The sequence below is a fragment of the Eptatretus burgeri genome, chromosome 8 (assembly GCF_056783735.1).
Source record: "Eptatretus burgeri isolate ZD-2024b chromosome 8, Ebu_testis_v1, whole genome shotgun sequence".
NCBI classification, from domain to species: Eukaryota; Metazoa; Chordata; class Myxini; order Myxiniformes; family Myxinidae; genus Eptatretus; species Eptatretus burgeri.
The window spans coordinates 41,338,086-41,345,585 of record NC_140968.1 but is presented as its reverse complement, the minus strand read 5'-3'; the positions used below and the strand labels follow the sequence as shown (position 1 = coordinate 41,345,585).

At 42.1% G+C, this 7,500-nt stretch overlaps 1 long non-coding RNA gene across 1 annotated transcript in view; it reads right to left on the bottom strand.

Moving 5' to 3' along the window:
• Window positions 1-661: 661 nt before the first annotated feature.
• The window catches only part of LOC147021599 (uncharacterized), a 124,692-nt gene continuing 117,853 nt past the window's right edge, over window positions 662-7,500 (bottom strand). The window contains exons 3-4 of the long non-coding RNA XR_015060859.1: window positions 4,904-4,993; window positions 662-1,103 (exon numbers count right to left, since the gene is read on the bottom strand). This is a non-coding gene — a long non-coding RNA (uncharacterized LOC147021599). The remainder of the gene's footprint in view (window positions 1,104-4,903; window positions 4,994-7,500) is intronic.

The following is a 7,500-nucleotide window of genomic DNA, read 5'->3' as shown; positions in this document are numbered from 1 at the left end:
GACCTGCGGCGAGGTGCGATCGCCCGGTCTACCCTCCGTGTGGGTACTTAGGTAGGTCGAATTTGGCGAGCAACCCTATCCCACGCGGGGGGCCGATTGGCACGATCGTGGTGAGGCCGAAAGGCCCACCCGTGACTAGTTCCCGGCGTTAGTCCGAGAGGGTCACGACGGGATTGTCCGTCCGGTGGGCGACGTGCCGCGATTCGAGTTACGTGGCCGCTCGCACGCCGGTGGGCGCGAATCCGCAACAATATATATATATATATATATATATATATATATATATATATATATATATATATATATATATATATATATATATATATATATATATCGAAGTCCAAAAAATGCACATTATTAACCACAATAAATTTGGGCAAAGTACCAGAAAGTTGACAATTACATACAAAATGCTTTCTCATGGTCCACAGCACAATATACTGCAGAAATGTACTTTGCAGTACAGGTCCCACCAATGCTGAATAAACATCCATCTTGGACCAGGAATTGTAACTGAGGAATGTGTTTGGTGAAAGTAAGACAAAATGGATGGACAAAGAAAATATTGCATTGCTGTCACCTCAAGGAGAAGCAATAGATCCTTGTGCATAGTTCATTAAAACAGAATTCTGGGTCAAGGCAAAGAAAACTTCAACGTCACATATTCAATCAGTGGCAGCACCATTTGCTACATCTCAATAATATAAACCTCATTGATAATGGGGGGCTTTTGTCTTGCCTCACCAAACCCAACCACTATTTGTTTTACTCTTTTTGCTGCACTGAACCGCATTAAATTGTGTATTTGCACAAAATCTATATCTCCAGTCAATGAATATTTTGCACATCCTTTCTTCTTTGGCACTTGCATAATTGATGGCAGCATGTAACCAGAATGTTCAGATTGTTCAACAAACAATTTTGGAAAAATGCAAAACTTCCCGGATTAGCCGTGCTCAATGGAAAGCTGGATAAAGCACAATGCAGCGTGTACATACATCACTCCAGTATTCCTTTCGCCTCGGTTGCCTCCAGCGCACACCTCTTGTAATCTCGGAAACGATCAAGCAGAGAGATTTCAGTCCATCATTGCCAATGCTATCCTGTAATCCACACCAACAAAGGCATTCTGTCCTACCCACAGGGAGTAATTTTGCATTCTCTGCAGGTCACATCATGAAGTTTAAATATGGTACAGCTGTTTGAGCGATGGTGCATGGTGTATGATAACATATCTACAGAATTCATATTTGTGTCCCTTTACACATGCTTGCTTCTTTGTGGAGAATAAATAGTCATATGGTACAAAAGAAAAATGTCCACATGATTAAACAATACCATGTGAGAGACAAGAGCGAAATTCCATGAAAGGTTGGTTCGATGTTAAACTTTCTGGAGAAGTTTCATCGGTTGGACCAAAGCATTGATAGATGAGATTTGCAGCTCTGAGGGTTGATCAATTTTGACTTGTCTTCTGAAAAATGTGGTTGGGGAGGTGGTAACTGACCCAAATCATAAAGTGCGAATGAGTCACAAAATAAAGGACAGGCTATGTTTTCACATAGGAACCTCATATGTAATTTAACATTCCTAATCACTGCAAACAAGCTGCATGTGCCGCAAAATTCCACCATTCATGGGGCAACTGTCCACATAGTTATTGTTGTACATAGCTGCAAACTATCACCTACCATCAACCCTGAAACTTTTCAGGCAATCATTTCCATTGCCTGTCCACCTTCCCATACCTATTTACTGGTAGACTTTATAGATTTCTGTTCACCTGGCTGAAGAAACCCATTTTTAAGTAATGTGCCATGTCGATGTTTTGTGCTTCCAGACCTATCTCGTTCTCTCCCTGGCAGACCTGAATGTGGCTGTGCTATAAATTGAAGGCTGAAATGGTGTTTTCTTTCCAAATACACTATAGCCCAAACCTCTGACTGCCAGGTCACTGATACAAGTCGAAGGAAGAAAAGTTGGTTTTCCTTTGTCATGTATCAGACAGTTTGAGTGACCAGCTCTCTGCCCACCAACAGTGTACTCTATGTGCTCGATGATTGCAAAGGTCATGTGAAAGAGAAAAATATTGTGCAAAAGTCCTACAACGAAAGCCACAGTGCAGTTATTTTTACATTTATTTGAAAATGTGTGGGTGCATGTTTAGCAGTTTCATTTTCTTTGTTTTGAGGCAGTATTTAGTGCTACAAATCCCACACTGTACAGATCTTGTATCAAAAAATAAAAAAAGGAGAAAGGGAATGTGGAGACTGGAGGGAGGATGTTAGGGACATATGAAATGGGGGTGGGGGTGACATTCTGTAATTTTGCATAAATTGCATATAGCTCAGTTGCATAAAATTAAATGAAAATGTGCTTGCCGAAAAAAAAAATGGTTATGGATTTGATCAATAGCTCAGTCTAGATCCATACCTTGAAACTGCCATTCCTTTTTATGCAAGATCAAGGGGTAAAAGTGTGGATGAGAGAGGGTAAAATGGCAAAATACTGACAGTGGGCCAAATTTAGATGCAATAACAAAGGGAAAGAATGAAGAGGAAAGAGAGGATGTAAGGTAGGAGGTTTAGTTAGGTATTATGGGAGTCGGGAAGATTGAAGATAGAGTGAGTAGTGAAGGGCGGTGATGTGAAATGGTAGTGCACCACCTGCAGTCCAGAAGGCCAAAGGGAAAAAGAGTAACTACAAAGTGGAGATGTGTGATAGCCTATATTTTGGGAGTATGATCTGCATGAGGGTGTTATTTCAGCACATGCTTCCTGGAGGAGCTGGGGAGGGTCTGAAGTGATGACCAGAGGGACTGAGAGTGGACGGGAGGTGGTAAAAGAGAGGGGACTGACCTGTTTAAAGGGGAACCCAAATTGTCAGTAAGGTTGTCACCGTCCTGTTGTTGTCACAATTGATTGTCACTGTCCTGCTGTTGTCATTCTCAAACCAGTAAGGTCAAAGTATTCCCCATCTGGCATTGAAGGCTCAGAAGCATGTGACCTTAGGCCCTTTCAGGTACCTTTCAGTGATCTCCACAGGTGGTTCTGCCCCCAGAAAATGTTGTTGTGGTTGTTCATGGCATCGTTTAAGTGGAAGTGGGCTTCATCACTGAACCAGATCAGGCTGATCCAGTTTGGGTCTGATCCAGTCTGATTCACTCCATCCTGTCACTGAGCCAATTGCACAATCAAGTCTCCTTTTCATGTCATCTTGACTCAGTTTATGACTAATGGAGATGATGTATGGGAAAAGATTCAGTTCCTTAGTGAGGACATGCCAGACTGATGTTGGTTTTATGCCAAGCTCCCGGGAGCGCCGGTGATGGAACTTCTTTGGACTGTCCACTGCAGAATCCTGCATGGCATCGATGTTGGCTTGGCTATTGGTTACTGATGCTGGCCTGCCACTGTTGCCCTTGCTCTGGTTGTGCACTGTGCCCTTGTGCTCAAAATGTTTTAGAATAAGTTGAGTGTCACAATTTGTGGATCCATCACGTGTTCTGAGGTCATATTCCCGGGAGAACCTCTGGCGGATGTCTACATACGGTTTATTCTCATACCACAGAGCCACCACCTGTCTTCTGCTTCACTGTCAATGGCATAGTTGAGCTCCGGAGCTAGAAATCCCAGGGAAGAAAAAGCACAATAACACCACCAATCCCTCTAAAGGAAAACGGTATAGGTCAAAAAAAAAGAAAGAAATGGCAGGAAGTCAAAGTTGTATCAATCTTGTTAAACACGCTGTATGCAGAATCATTTTGGTGAAACAGTATGAATCGTAATGAACGCTCCACTACACGTCTGCCTTCCCTTCCTCTCACCTCTCGCTGCCTTCCCTTCCTCCACCGTCCTCACTTTCCCTCCCTCCTCGCTCCCCCACCCCACCTCACTCTCCCTTCCTCCTCTCTCTTTTCCCCTCCACCTCTTCACTCTCCTTCTCTCTCTCTCTCCCCACCTCTCTCTCTTACCCCCTCTTTTTCCCTCACCCCTCTCTCTTCCCCCCTCTTTTTCTCCCCAACCCCTTTAGTATTCCTGTCAGCAAAGCGATGGGTGGTATTTGTGAGTATCAAATATATAAAGCTCGTTCTAACCACTGACTGACTGACTCACTCACTCATTGATTAAGTCACTGACTCACTCACTGATATTAAAGATCGGTACCTTCCAGGTGACATAGAAAGCTTAAATTTTGCGAGCCGATGGACATCGAAGCCGTTATACTGGGGAAAATCATAGAATTATCAGACAACATCTATCAATGAAAAAGAAATCGAAAAGAAAAGGAAAAAATGCAAGTGAACGACCTGGGACAATGGGGAAGCATGGTTCATTTGCTTACACTTGACTCTGCGAGTCCAACATACAAAGCTCTTTCAAACCACTGATTCACTGACTGACTGACTGACTGACTCACCGACTGCTATTAAAGATCAGTACCTTTTGGGTGACATAGAAAGCTAAAATTTTGCGTGCCAATGGACATCAAAGACAATACACCGGGAAAAAAAAACAAACACCGAAAAGTCGGATAACATCCATAAATGAAAATATAAATAAATGAAAAAAACCATAAAATAAATAAAATAAATGCTGGTGAGTGACCCGAGACAATGGGGAGGCACAGCAATTTTGTGTGTCAATGAACATCGAAGCCAATACACCAGGAAAAAATCACAGAACCATTGGAAAGCATCCGTAAATAAAAATATAAATAAATGGAAAAAAATAAGTGAAAATAAATAAATGAAAAATCAAATGTAGGTGTGTGACCTGAGACAATGGGGAAACATGGATCGTATGCTTGCACAATGTGTAAATATAAAGTATATATACCCTGCTAGTAAAATATAAATCTAACTCTAATCACTCACGGACTGACTAATATCAATGTTGGGTACCTTGAGGGTGATGTTGAAAGCTGAAATTTCGCGTGCCGACGGACATCGAAGCTGATACACTGGGAAAATCGCAGAACTGTCGGAAAGCATCTGTAAATGAAAATATCCGAAAACAAGTGCAGCCTTGTTGTGCTCACTGCAGGTAAGCGACCCGAGACGATGTGTACAGCACCGTGGTAAGTGTTACAATGTATATACAGTACTCCAATAAAAAATACTAGTTTATACATTCATAAATGTAAGTACATTTTGGTAAACTGTGAAATAAAAACCTCAAATGATATCTCGCAGGAGGTCAGTGATGCTTGTCTATAATCGTAAAGCTTATATTAATTATGTACCTACGTACGAAGCTTACAATGTGTAAGCATACCCCACTAGTATATATACATATGTTACATTGTAAGACCTTAAAGCCTGTGCTACAGTAAAATTGGTTATTTTGGGAAAGTAAATTAAGTAAAATGCAAGTTTTGCAAAACTGGATTTGACTGCAACATGAATAGAACAGGTCAAACAGCCTCTTTTGAGTTTCATTAAATTCTTGATATCAATCCAGGTAACTTGTCTTCAGACACCATTGGAAGTGAACATGTTTCACACAAGGTTTGCTGTCTTGGAAATGGTTAAGCCTCTCTTCACTGTAAGGAAAAAGAAAAATCGATGAGCTTTCTGCTCAATAACTCTGCTAATGTAATTTATCTCTGTGGATACATGAGAACGATGCTAACCACATTAGCCTCAAGCATTCAACAACAATCTCCCTGATAAACCATATACTGGCAAAAGTTCACTGTTGCATGACTTGAGGTACAGTATATGTAATGAAAAGTCAAGAGTTGGACAGATGGCCTGAAATGTGTTGTGATGTGGCCGCAAATCACCGCATCCAAAAATTAATTCATTCGGCTTGCTTTCAGCTCACGGCCCATAAACCTTTCTCATGGCACTGTTTGCCATCACTGCATGGTGTAGACATGTTTTTTGCATCATTTGACAAATGGGTAAAATGGCTCAAAATATCTTTCAGGGATTTGCGCTCATTATGATTGTTCATGACCTTTCTGACCACTGTCCACCTTTATAGCAAAACAATATCTGTGGCAACAGCCCCACAGTTATTCTATAATGTCTATTGACAATTGCTCTCCCCTTATACTCAGCACAGGAACATTAACTTGCTCCGGCACCAACCTGAGGCACTTTGTCCTTTGTTTGATGACCCGCGATGCCAACACAGCCTCGTACGAACAGCTGGCCTGAGCAGTATACCCAACCGTGGAAATAATGTTCGTGAGCAATGCCACCAGCAGAGCTACCGAGAGGCCAAATTGCATGCATGTCGCACGACTGTGCCTTGGAAAGTGCTCTCTGTGCCAACACACCATACATTTGACAACAGAAATCTTGCCCAAGGACACACTTGGGTTGACCCTGCATGGAAGGTGAGCAAGTCACTTTTCACATCAATGTCTCCACAATTCCTCCTCAATGCTCAGACTGTGTCCATCTGGCATCAGTGAATTTGTTGAGAAAAATGTTTTAGCTATACGTCACATTCTCCATTCTGACTTTCACTCTCGCTTCAAGCCTCTCTTTCACCTTCTATCTCTATCTCTATCTCCTATTCTAACTTTCCTTGGGAATGATTCTCTGTCTCTCTCTCTGTGTCTGTGTCTCTCTCTGTCTCTCTCTCTCTGTCTCTCTCTCTCTCTGTCTCTCTCTCTCTCTCTGTCTCTCTCTCTCTCTCTGTCTCTCTCTCTCTCTCTCTCTCTGTCTCTGTCTCTCTCTGTCTCTCTCTCTCTCTCTCTCTCTCTCTCTCTCTCTGTCTCTCTCTCTCTCTCTCTCTCTCTCTCTGTCTGTCTCTCTCTCTCTCTCTCTCTCTCTCTCTCTCTCTCTCTCTCTCTGTCTCTCTCTTTCTCTCTCTCTCTCTCTCTCTCTCTCTCTCTCTCTCGGTTGCAGTGTCATGACGGCTGTTTGTGTCTGTTGATATTTGATTGGCATTGTAGTATTATAATTTTACCTGCTCTCATGATCGCTTAATACCCTTTTTCCTACATTGTCCAATTGTACATCGTTACTCTGGTTTCTTCATCTCTTATTCTCCTTCCTACTCCCCTATTTCAACTGAACCCCACACCTTCATATCCCTCTCCCCCTTTTTATAATCATCGTTCCTTTTCTCTTTTCCTTTGTGCTTTTCTTTTCTCTGAGGAAGAGGAGGAAGAGGAAGAGGAAGAGAAAGAGCCCACAGCTCTGTGTTGAACAGTTTTCAACTGGCGGCCTACCTTGGCCTTCCGCTCTTGGTCCTTCTTAAATGTTGCTGTTTTTGGTTTCTGGTTTGCCTCAAATATCCTAACGTATGGGCTCTTGAAATTTTCTTTGAAGAAAATTTTATAAACAATTTTTTACTGGATTAAGTATGACCTCTCGTCGTCATCGCATGGCCTTTGAGGTGCAAACCCGTAAACATGGGTTTATTTGCATTGCACCAAATGCTGTCAGCATTGAGTATTATGTCCTTGCCATGGGTTATATTATTGGACTTGAGAAAGTTTGTGCAGCTTCGCTCATGAACAAACATGTAGCAATTTTTA